At 43.1% G+C, this 10,267-nt stretch overlaps 1 non-coding gene across 1 annotated transcript; it reads right to left on the bottom strand.

Moving 5' to 3' along the window:
- Positions 1-1,785: 1,785 nt before the first annotated feature.
- trnal-cag (transfer RNA leucine (anticodon CAG)) lies at positions 1,786-1,867 on the bottom strand. Its single transcript has one exon. It is a non-coding gene; the product is annotated as a tRNA-Leu (tRNA).
- Positions 1,868-10,267: the final 8,400 nt, after the last annotated feature.

Here is a 10,267-nt window from a genome sequence, read left to right on the forward strand (position 1 = left end):
TGCATATGATCAGAACCAGTTTGGATAAAATCTTTACAATTCTTTGCACAGTCATTAAATGGAATTGCATGACATTTCACTACGCGAGCAGATTTGTTCAAGCAACTTCGAAGGCAGGTTTGCAGATGGGAAAGCAAGCAAGAAAGCTCCGTTCTTGTCCATGTAAAAGGCTGCCGTTGAAGAACAAAGCAGTTTCTGCCCAGTTTCGAACTGGGGACTTTTCGCGTGTGAGGCGAACGTGATGAACACTACACTACAGAAACAAGCCTCAACTGCCCATCCGGCAGCTCAGTGGCGTCCAGCACGGAAAGTTCAAGCCATTCTTCGTTTCACCTTTCTGTTTCCAATAGTTCGTTGTTGTCCAGCGTAATTGACATCTTCAAAACATAAAAAAAAAGACACGTGAAATTGATGATAAAATATTGGCAAGGATGTCGTCAATGTTTGGACCGTAGGGCGAGGTGAAATAGGCTGGGACGACTTTCCCTGCAGCGTAACGGCTGCGACATGATCTAATGGAAGGGCTGTAAACTGAATATTTACGTGTTTTACCCAAGTTGGGGTGATTTGAAAACTCGAGAGCATAGGTTTAAGGTGAGTGGGCTGAAATTGACAAAGGACCTGAGGCACATTTCCCACACAGAAGGTTGTGCGTGTTTGGAATGAGCTACCAGAGGAAGCGGAGGAGGCTCAGAAAATTGCATGAGTTTCTGGATCGGATGGGTTGAGAGGGTTTGGGGCCAAATACTGGGGAACCGGACTTGTTTATACTTGGCTATGTGGTGAGCATGGACGAGATACACCAAAGTATCTGTTTCCACGCGGTATCCCCCCAAAACGTTGTGTTGCTTACACCTGCTTTAAAGGATTACTTTTTAGCGGAGCTTGCCGTCGAAGTCTGTGGCACAATCCTTTACTATGTTCGATGCTCACGGGAAAGGTCGTATTGCGAAACACTGCAGAAAGGAACGACTTCCTTACTTTTGCTCCGAATGACCATACTCTGTGAAATTTTCCCAGATCCTCAGTTAAGGACTTTTGCAGCTGGAAGTTTCCTCAGAAACGCTGTTAATTCGTAAAGTATTGAGCGAATCGCAAAACAGAAAGCATTTAACACGGAACGCAAACAAAGCTGGCATACCTAATGCATTTTCAGACACAGAGATGCATGAATGCTAAATGTGAGACAGTCCGAGGGCATGATTTATAAAGTAATCTCACAACTAACAACAGGACAATTCCAAACTACTCTTTCAAACATACTGCAGCCTTAGGGAACCACCACTTCCCAGACAATACTGAAAAGAGAGAAAGAAAGAACCTAATAAGAATGGGCCATAAAAAGTGAATTTCACCAATCACAGTCTCGATTAGATTACCTTTCCCTTCCGATGTCTCCAGGACGGAAACGAAGGAAATGGGAAAAATTCAACAACATATCACATCGAAATTCGTTGGAACGATTTTCCCATTGGCCAAAAAACCGAATAACGACGAGTCGAGTCACCCCAGGACTTTGTTTCACAACAGCGATGAAATAACGGTCTCCATTCGGTTCCAGGACGAGCTCAACGTGCCTGGAACAGCACAGCTGCTTGCGATTTTCTGCGCGGGAAGCGAACACGATCATGACAGACAGAGACACTTTGAAATATTCGGCACTGTCCCACACCACAGTTAATTCCCTGGGAAGCAAACCCATTTTTCTTTTGTTTTCAACATCAATACAGTGGGGACAGAAACAACACATTAACAAGCTGCAGCGTTGGAGTTGATCTGCAGAAATGGCAGTAGTGGGATTCGAACCCACGCCCCTTTCGAGGCTGGAACCTGGATCCAGCGCCTTAGACCGCTCGGCCACACTACCAGGCGGCCGCGCGCGCCATTTTCTTGCATTTCCAACTGTGCTCTCCTGCATAACAACAGATGCCAAGTCACATGAAAATGGTTCCATGATCCCTCTCCGACTCGCACAGCTGCTGGGATGTGCCCGTCGACAATATCTCAATTTCGCAGCAGATAATGCGAGCCCATCAATCCAGACAAAAATCAATGGTAAGCTGAGTCTATCTTCTCAGACTCCTTTCAGCTCCAAATGTATCTGTGAGAATTAACCATACAGCCAGAAAGACACAAGTATGCCTGCACCATGCGAAACACTATGAAAACGGGATTGTTGTCAAGGAGTTCATTCTCGATCAGGGATTGTAATCCATTTGCATTGTCATGTCGGTTCCAGCACCGTGGGGAAATAGTTAGAATATGATGAATGTAATGTATTTTCCTGTATGAAACAGTAAAAAGTGCAGAACAATTTAAAAGGATGTTGCCAGCGCTCAGGGGTCTGTGTTAAAGGGAGAGGTTGGACAAGTGAGGATTTTACGTTTAGTGCAGAGGAAACTGAGTGGGTTATTTTCTAGAAGTGTATAAGACCATGAGGGTCATGAATAAGGTGAATGCACTCATCCTTTTCCCAGGAACTCAAGGATTGGATGGCTTGATTAGATCAGTTTAAGGTTAGAGGAGAAAGAATAAAAGGGAAGCTGAGGGGCAACTGTTTTAGACAGATGGTGGTATGTATATGGAATGAACTGCCAGTGGAAGTGGGTCAGGCAGGAACACTCACAACAGGGAAAAGGCATTTGGACACATACATGGATAGGAAAGGGTCAGAAACAAATGGGCAAGTGCAGGGAAATGGGGTTCGTGTGGATGGCCATTCTGGTCGGCATGGGCCAGTTTGGGCCAAAGGGCCTATCTCTGCTGTAAGATTCTACAATTCTAAGTGCATTTCCTATTTCTCCCACTAACTCTGGTATCCTGGGATGTATTCCATCAGGGCAATGAGACTTGTGTACCTTTCGCTCCATTAACTTGCCCAGCTCTAACTCTTTCACGATAATTGTTATTATCTAGGTCCTCACCTTCCTCAGTCTCCTTAGCAATTACTGCCCTGTTCTTCGTATCCTCCACTGTGAAGGCTGACTGCTGTGTACTCATATTCCTGAACCATGCTGGATAGGAATAACTCGGCACAGAACTGTGAGAGGTCTTCTTTGAGTCTTCATTGATGAGACATGGCAGACACCTGGATAGTGTACATACAAAATACCTCCAGACAGCATCAGGTAACTCCCTGCCTGTCCGATGTACAGCTCCCATTCGTATACCTTTGTGGTTTGGGACTTTGAATAGAGACTGTCTCTCAGTATTATCTCCATGGCAACGGCAGTTAGAAAGTCTAGTTCAGTTCAGCACTTTGTGGTTAAACCACACACCCTTCCCCCACACCCCTGTGACTCCCTCAAGTATCTGACAGGCGCTTCAGTTTCAGTGGGGTATCTCTCAGGATTCTGATGTCGAGGAGCCGGTGGTGGGGTGGACAAAGTTAAAAACCACACATCACCAAGTTGTAATCCAACAGGATTATTTGGAAGTACAAGCCTTTGGAGTGTGCTGTGATTTTTAACTTGATCAAGATTATCTCAATGGTAACAGTTAAGTACTTCAGCAATTTCAGAGGCCATATATTCCCCACACAATAGGTTCCCCTCTAGCAGGGTAAACTGCTATTCCAGCCCAAGGGACAGGTATTAATCACTTTTCTCCGCCAATTCCATCTCGCTTTCTGTTGATCTTTAAAGTTTTTCTAATCTCCTTGGTCTTTGCCAATATTTATGTATTTTATTTCAGTTTGATAGACTCCCTTATTTCCTGAACCACCCATGCCAGATTACTCCTTTTCCTACAGTCCTTCCTTTTCCCTGATATATACTTTTGCTGAGCACTTCGAAAAATTGCTTTGATCTTCCTGCACTGTCCGTCAACTTTCCCACCATAAAGTCTTTGTTTCCAGTCTACATTAGCCAACTCCTGCCTCATCCTATTGCAGTCTCCTTTTGTTTAAGCACAGGATCTTGGGAGTGGATCTAATCTTTCAGTTTTCCATCTGTGTTCTAAGTTCAACCAGACTTCTCAGAATTCTTTTATCAGATTACGAGGGGAGGCGATGTTTCCTGGGTGTTTTGGTTTTCATTGTCAGAGACCTTGGCTGTGTAATAAAGTACAGGATAGGTAATCACAACAGAGTATTCTGGACGGTGTGAATGTACCACACAGTCTAAAACCATAAATCACTCTCTCCCCTGAGTTTAAAATTGCAAAGTCATTATCTCCTACACACTTCCTCACTATCTAAGCTTGGTATGCTAATGCACTTGACTATCTGTCATTTTCCGAAAATCTCCTTTGGTGAAGTTGGTCATTTTTGGATTCAGCTTTCCAGTTATTACCGTTAGAAGATAAGCACTGGGCACTGGAGAACCAGCCCCACCATTTAATACGGTGATGATTGTGCTCACATCGGTCTCAGCTGGATTTTCCAGCCTGCTCTCTCACCCTTCATCTCATTGCAAATTAAACATCTGTATCTCTTCATTAAATTGGTTCATTGTCCTGGCATCCACCGCATTTTGAATAGGGAATTCCACAGATTGAGATAAGTACATTCTTCCTCATGAGAAGAGAATAGAGTCCCTGTTGTGGTTCTGTTGTGGAGCTGGGAATTTGTCTTGCAAACGTTTCGTCTAGTTGACATCCTCAGTGTTTGGGAACCTCCTGTGACGCGCTTCTGTGCTGTTTCTTCCGGCATTTATAGTGGCCTGTCTCTGCCGCTTCCGGTTGTCAGTTCGAGCTGTCCGCTTTAGTGGCCGGTATATTGCAGTGATCACAGTGTGTCTGAGTTTTGCGTTTATTTTGGGTGAGGGTAGTCTGTGTCTGAGACGGGCGCTTAACACCCAGACAACGGGAATGGTATCAGATAGCGAAGTTAGGACGGGCTGAAGTGAAGTGGAAAATTCTGTCAGAAGGTGGGTCAATACAAATGCATCACATCACCCAGACTGTAAAAGATTCGCAGAAGGAGCAAAGCAACTTCAATGCAGGCACAATAACAGGTAAATTAGAAAGAAGACTATTGAACACACTGAGAAGGAGTGGAATTATTTATGAGAAAGGATTAAATATTGAAGCTATTTTACATACAGACTGTCGTCACATTGGAAAAAGGAATTTCCTGCAAAATAACGGTGATATTTGCCTGCGACATCACAATTCCGAGAGACACTGACATATTATCTTCTGCAACAGCGTGGCCTAGTGAAAGCATGATCGGCCCATCAATCAGAATTCAATACTTCAAAGTTCTCCTCTGCGCTATACAACCTATTTGCTGCTCCTGTAGTCAGATCCTAATCGCTTCACAGTGTATCTTTCACTGCTTCCTGCCTCACGTAAATACTTGAAACATGATCCAATCCCCAGTGTTTCCGCTTGAACCCATATTTTGTAACTCCCGAGCTGACACAGGTACGAGTGACCAATTGGCCTTTTCGAGCGCTCTCACTCTGTATGATCTGATTGATAAAATGTACTGCATCTGATCCGCAGGAGACACTGCAGAAATTAACCCATCCCAGCGGACTGAGCTGCCTCCATTGATCGAGCTGTTTCCATTGGTATAGTATCACACAGTAACAGCGAACGTCTTTTGATGTCATCCGCGAAGGTACTTGCTACAAAAAAGCGAAAGACGGCTGGAAACTGCTGTCGTCAGTGCGATATACAGAAGCCCAGCGTGATCCTCGCTAGATTACTGTGTGCAGTTCTGCAATTCATACTACTCTATCTTTTATGATTTTTAACCCATGAGAAGTTTATTACCAGCTTCGATGACAGCCATAATGCTCTGAGCACTTTGACGGAGCCAGTGCAAGTCAGTTATAATAGTTATCAATAGATTGAATCTAAACAGGATGCCCCACAACAGGAAGTGCTCTGGCACTCAATGCCGGTAAGCCAAGGTAATTTTCCTAAAACCACTCCCGTCTGGTAATACCATTGAAGATATTTTATACAGTAACCTTTCAGTCTCAATTGCCAGTTTCAGTCCATGAAGCAGCCAGTAACATGCACCAGTGAATTGAAATCTAACAGCAGCATTGCCCTGGCAGGAGAGATTGAGGAGCTTGAAGCTGTCTTCTCTGGAGTATCTAAACATGAAACACTTCAAAGGAACAAAAATCTTCAAGAGCTCCAGAGGATACATGCAGGAAGGATGTGCTCCTAGGCTGGTGTGCCTGGAATAAAATAAACGCTAACTACAGTATCTTTACCCAGCATCCCCTTCAGCTGCGTAACTGTTTAATATTTATTTGCTGCTCTAATTCGACTCCCAGTTCTAACTGCTGTCATGTTGATGACTATGCAAATGTATAAAATATAATTTAATCTATCCCAAAACCTCTCTGTACCTGTGTCTCACTTGTGCTCATTGAGACCCTCATTCAATCTGACCTCTTTACAAACCCTGCCCGGATATTTCCTTATATGGCTCAGAATGAAATATTCACAGAATTGTTACTGTGCAAAAGGAGTCTGATTGGCTCCTCAGCTCTCCAAAGGATCACCTCACTGAATGCCAGTCTTCTGCCTTTACCCCATAAACCTTCCCATTCATCCTCTTCCAATAACACCGGCGAGTTCACAAGTAACCACAGCGATCAGATTTGCTTTGTTTGTTCGTGGGATCATGGCATCACGTGCTAGGGCAGCATTTATCATCCATTCTAACTGCCCAAGAGATGGTTCAGAGTCAACCACGTTATTCAATGTCTGGATTCACTTGTAGGCTGGACCAGGTCAGAATTAACAGTTTCTCAGACCCAATGACATGAAGAGTTGATTTCTGGCCTATTATCTTATTTCTGAAATGATAATGAATAATTTTTGCAGTTGAATTAAAAGTGAAAGACCAAAATGTGTTTTATTCTGATTGAGAACATCCTCCTATTTTCTAAATTGTTATTGACTGTCTCATTCCCCTCGCACCAGAACCTATTCCAGAGGGTGTTACAGAAAAGGCAGAATGGTCAGCTGCAGGTGGTCACTTGACCGGTCGCTGGACCCAAAGGTTCACTCTCCACAAATGCTACCAGATCTGATTTTTTCCAGCATTTTCTGGTATTATTCCTGATTTCCCAGCATTTGCAGATGTTTAGTTTTTGAATATTGATCTTGTCTGGTGCAGAGTAGTTTATTGATGAATTTGAATGGTTTTGAAAATTCCAACTTAGGCCACAAATCAGCCATGAACTATTGAATGGCAGAGCAGGGTTGAAGGGCTGAATGACTTCCTCCTATTTCAATGAAAGTGATCCATCTGCAGCTTGTGGTAACATTTCCCCTCAATGCTCACTTCACCTCCATGTCGAACACACTGTTACTGACTGAATAAACCTCCTGTGTTTGAACTAAACCTGCTCATGTTCAGTGGTTCCTTCTACTGCCACCCGGATTTAACTCTCATCATGGGATGCTGTCTCGTGTTACTGCGGGAATGCCCATAAGGACTAATCCTGGAGCATGTATCCCCTGGGATCCAAAAATACTGTTTATTTCCTTCTTCCTATTTCATTCTGGCATTGAACTCTCGGTTTCAATCCATTCTCCTGTCAAGATCTTCAACATGCCCATGCGGGTGGACTCGAGGCAGCTGGCACCTGAAATTGTGGGAGGAGGCAGATTCAATCAGGGATTTGGGAAAACACTCAGACAATGACATATCCGTCTGATTGTTGACTCAGACAGATAGGCAGTAAGAAAGATGCACATTTAGATCGTACCTTTGATGACCTGGAGTAATGAAACATGCTTCAAACGCAATGATTTCAACCTCAAATCTCTTAAAACACAGACACAAAGCTTTCTACTTGTACCAGGTTGTCTCTCAGCCTCCTGTTTTCTTAAGAAAAGATTTTTAAGCTGTTATGCCTTTCCTGGTGATTATACCCACTGTTTCTCTGTCAGATTTATGACTGAACCTTTATTTTCCTGTTGTGAGTAATGCTAGTACAGAAACAGTTCCTGACTTGTGAGGGGGTTCGGTTGGAATATTTATATTTACATATTCATTCCCACCCTCACACACAGTGTGAATTTGATGTAAAACAGAAGGAAAGGATTGATTGAGCACCCACAAAAACACAAAAGGCAGCATGTGTACCTGAGTTGAATGAACCTGGACTTAGGAAAATGTGGCAACAATCACAACTAGTTAGAATTACAGAATCCCTTAGGCGCACAAAGAGACTATTTGGTCCATCCAGTATGCAATGACTTGCTGTCCTACCCTACCTTCATAACCCCACATTTAACATGTCTAACTCAACCCACCTAACCTACACACTACTGGCCATGTTAGCACGGCCAATCCATCAAACCTGCACATCTGTGGGAGGGTCACATATTATGTCTAAGTGCTCAGGATTGTGGGATGAAGGCTCAGAAATACTTGACTCTGACGCAAATCCTCTTTTTTTTCAAAATAAAATCTGGGGGAAACTGCAGCCAGAAAGATTTCCGATTATCTCATGAGGAATAGAATTCAAAACTCGTGCCACTGACCCAGGGGGCGCAGTGAAGTCACAAAGGTCTGGGAACAATCAGAACTGAAACAAGTTGTGAGCAAGGTGGGAGGGAGACAAGGACAAAAAGACAGTCTGTCACACGGGGGAAGACAGGAGAGATTAAATTACAGAAATGGTTGTCCCTCAAGGCCATGGGGAATGGAGTTAGAGCTGGGAAAGAAACCAGGAAACAAGGTGAGCAGCTGTCAAAGAAATACATTGAAAAAGCAGATTATAACAACATTGAGGGCAGAGTACACAGTCTTAAATTGTTGCTCTCATTGGTGAGTACAGAACGCTGTAAAGCCTGGGTCATTCTATTTCAGCCAACATATGCAGGATAGGCCAAGTGGCCTCTATCTGTGCTGTAACTTTCTGATAAATTTATTCTGACATTTGGAATTCAGGTCGAATGATGTTCATAAATTCTCAAATTGGACTTGAGTTTAATATTCTGGAGAAATGTTAAATAAATCACAATGATCCCATTCTGCAGACTTTAGTCCACAGCCCTTAATGTTCCAGCATCGCAGTTACATCCATGTCCTTTTATTCTAATGTGATGCTGGTTACTGCCTCTGCCACCCCATCAATGAGTTCCTGCTCCCCACCATCTCCGAGTGAAATGAATGCTCCTCTCCCCTTCTTTCTGGGAATTTGTTTCAATCTAAATCGTCCAGTTTCTGACCTCTCAGTTAATGAATAGCTCCTTCCTAGACACTCGATCTTGATTCCTCAGCATTTTATCACTTCAATTAAATCTCACCTCATCCTCCTCGGAAATCATCCCCAGCCTATCCAACCTTTCCTCAGAGCAGAAATTCTCCAATTGTAGAAACATTCTGATCAATCTCCTCTGTATCCTCTCTGGTGTGATCACATTAACCCTGGAATAAGGGGATCAGAAGTGTGTGCAGTACATTAACTGCAGTCAAATGAGTGTTGCTGATATTTCCCATGTCACCTCTGTGTTCTTGTGGTTGTCGATCACACAAGACGTGTCCTGGTTTCCCACTTGGAACTGGATTTGCACTCCATGGGTCTGGGATTCCCTACCATGTGTTTATTTGTTCACACATCCTAAATTAACTTCAGATTAAAACAACATTATCAGCTACCTACCAATCAACTTCTTCCATTATACTCAAGTCACCTTACTTTTTAAAATCTCTTTAAAAATATTACTTTCAAAACACAACAGGCTTTAAGTTGCTGACCAAGTATTCAGATGTCTCCACTGTGACAATTACTTGAAGATTATCTTTACCTTCAGCTACATTTGGTGAATTGAACACTGATTGTAAATATATGAATATCAAACGGACTTGAGTTTTACGATAATTAATCCAGTCTGACATTCTTGTTGGTTAATATCTTGAAGAGAACTGTCCTCAGAACTCCAGCTGTGCTCTGACTTCATTCACAACTGGATTTGGATGGACTGCAAATCTTAGATCTGTTCTGTTTTTTCCCGGATTGCTTCACTCTGTCTATCACTTGCTGCTTATGCTGTTAGGCACACAAGTAGTCCTCTTTGGGAACTTCATCAGGTTAACACCTCATTTTCAGGTATTCATGCTGCTTTTACTGATATGCCCTCCTGAATTCTCACAGTTGAATGAGGACTGATACTCTGGTTTGATGGTAAGAGGCAAGTTGGGGAATATGCGGGGCCCTGATTGTATATGATTTCTTGGAGTACAATTCTACTGCAGTTCTTGGAAGGAATGAGCTAAACTCTTACACTGTTGGCCCCATATACTACATGCAGTATCATGAACACTGATAGGCCAAGACATGAA

This window comes from Chiloscyllium punctatum, chromosome 16 (genome assembly GCF_047496795.1).
Source record: "Chiloscyllium punctatum isolate Juve2018m chromosome 16, sChiPun1.3, whole genome shotgun sequence".
Lineage (NCBI taxonomy): Eukaryota > Metazoa > Chordata > Chondrichthyes > Orectolobiformes > Hemiscylliidae > Chiloscyllium > Chiloscyllium punctatum.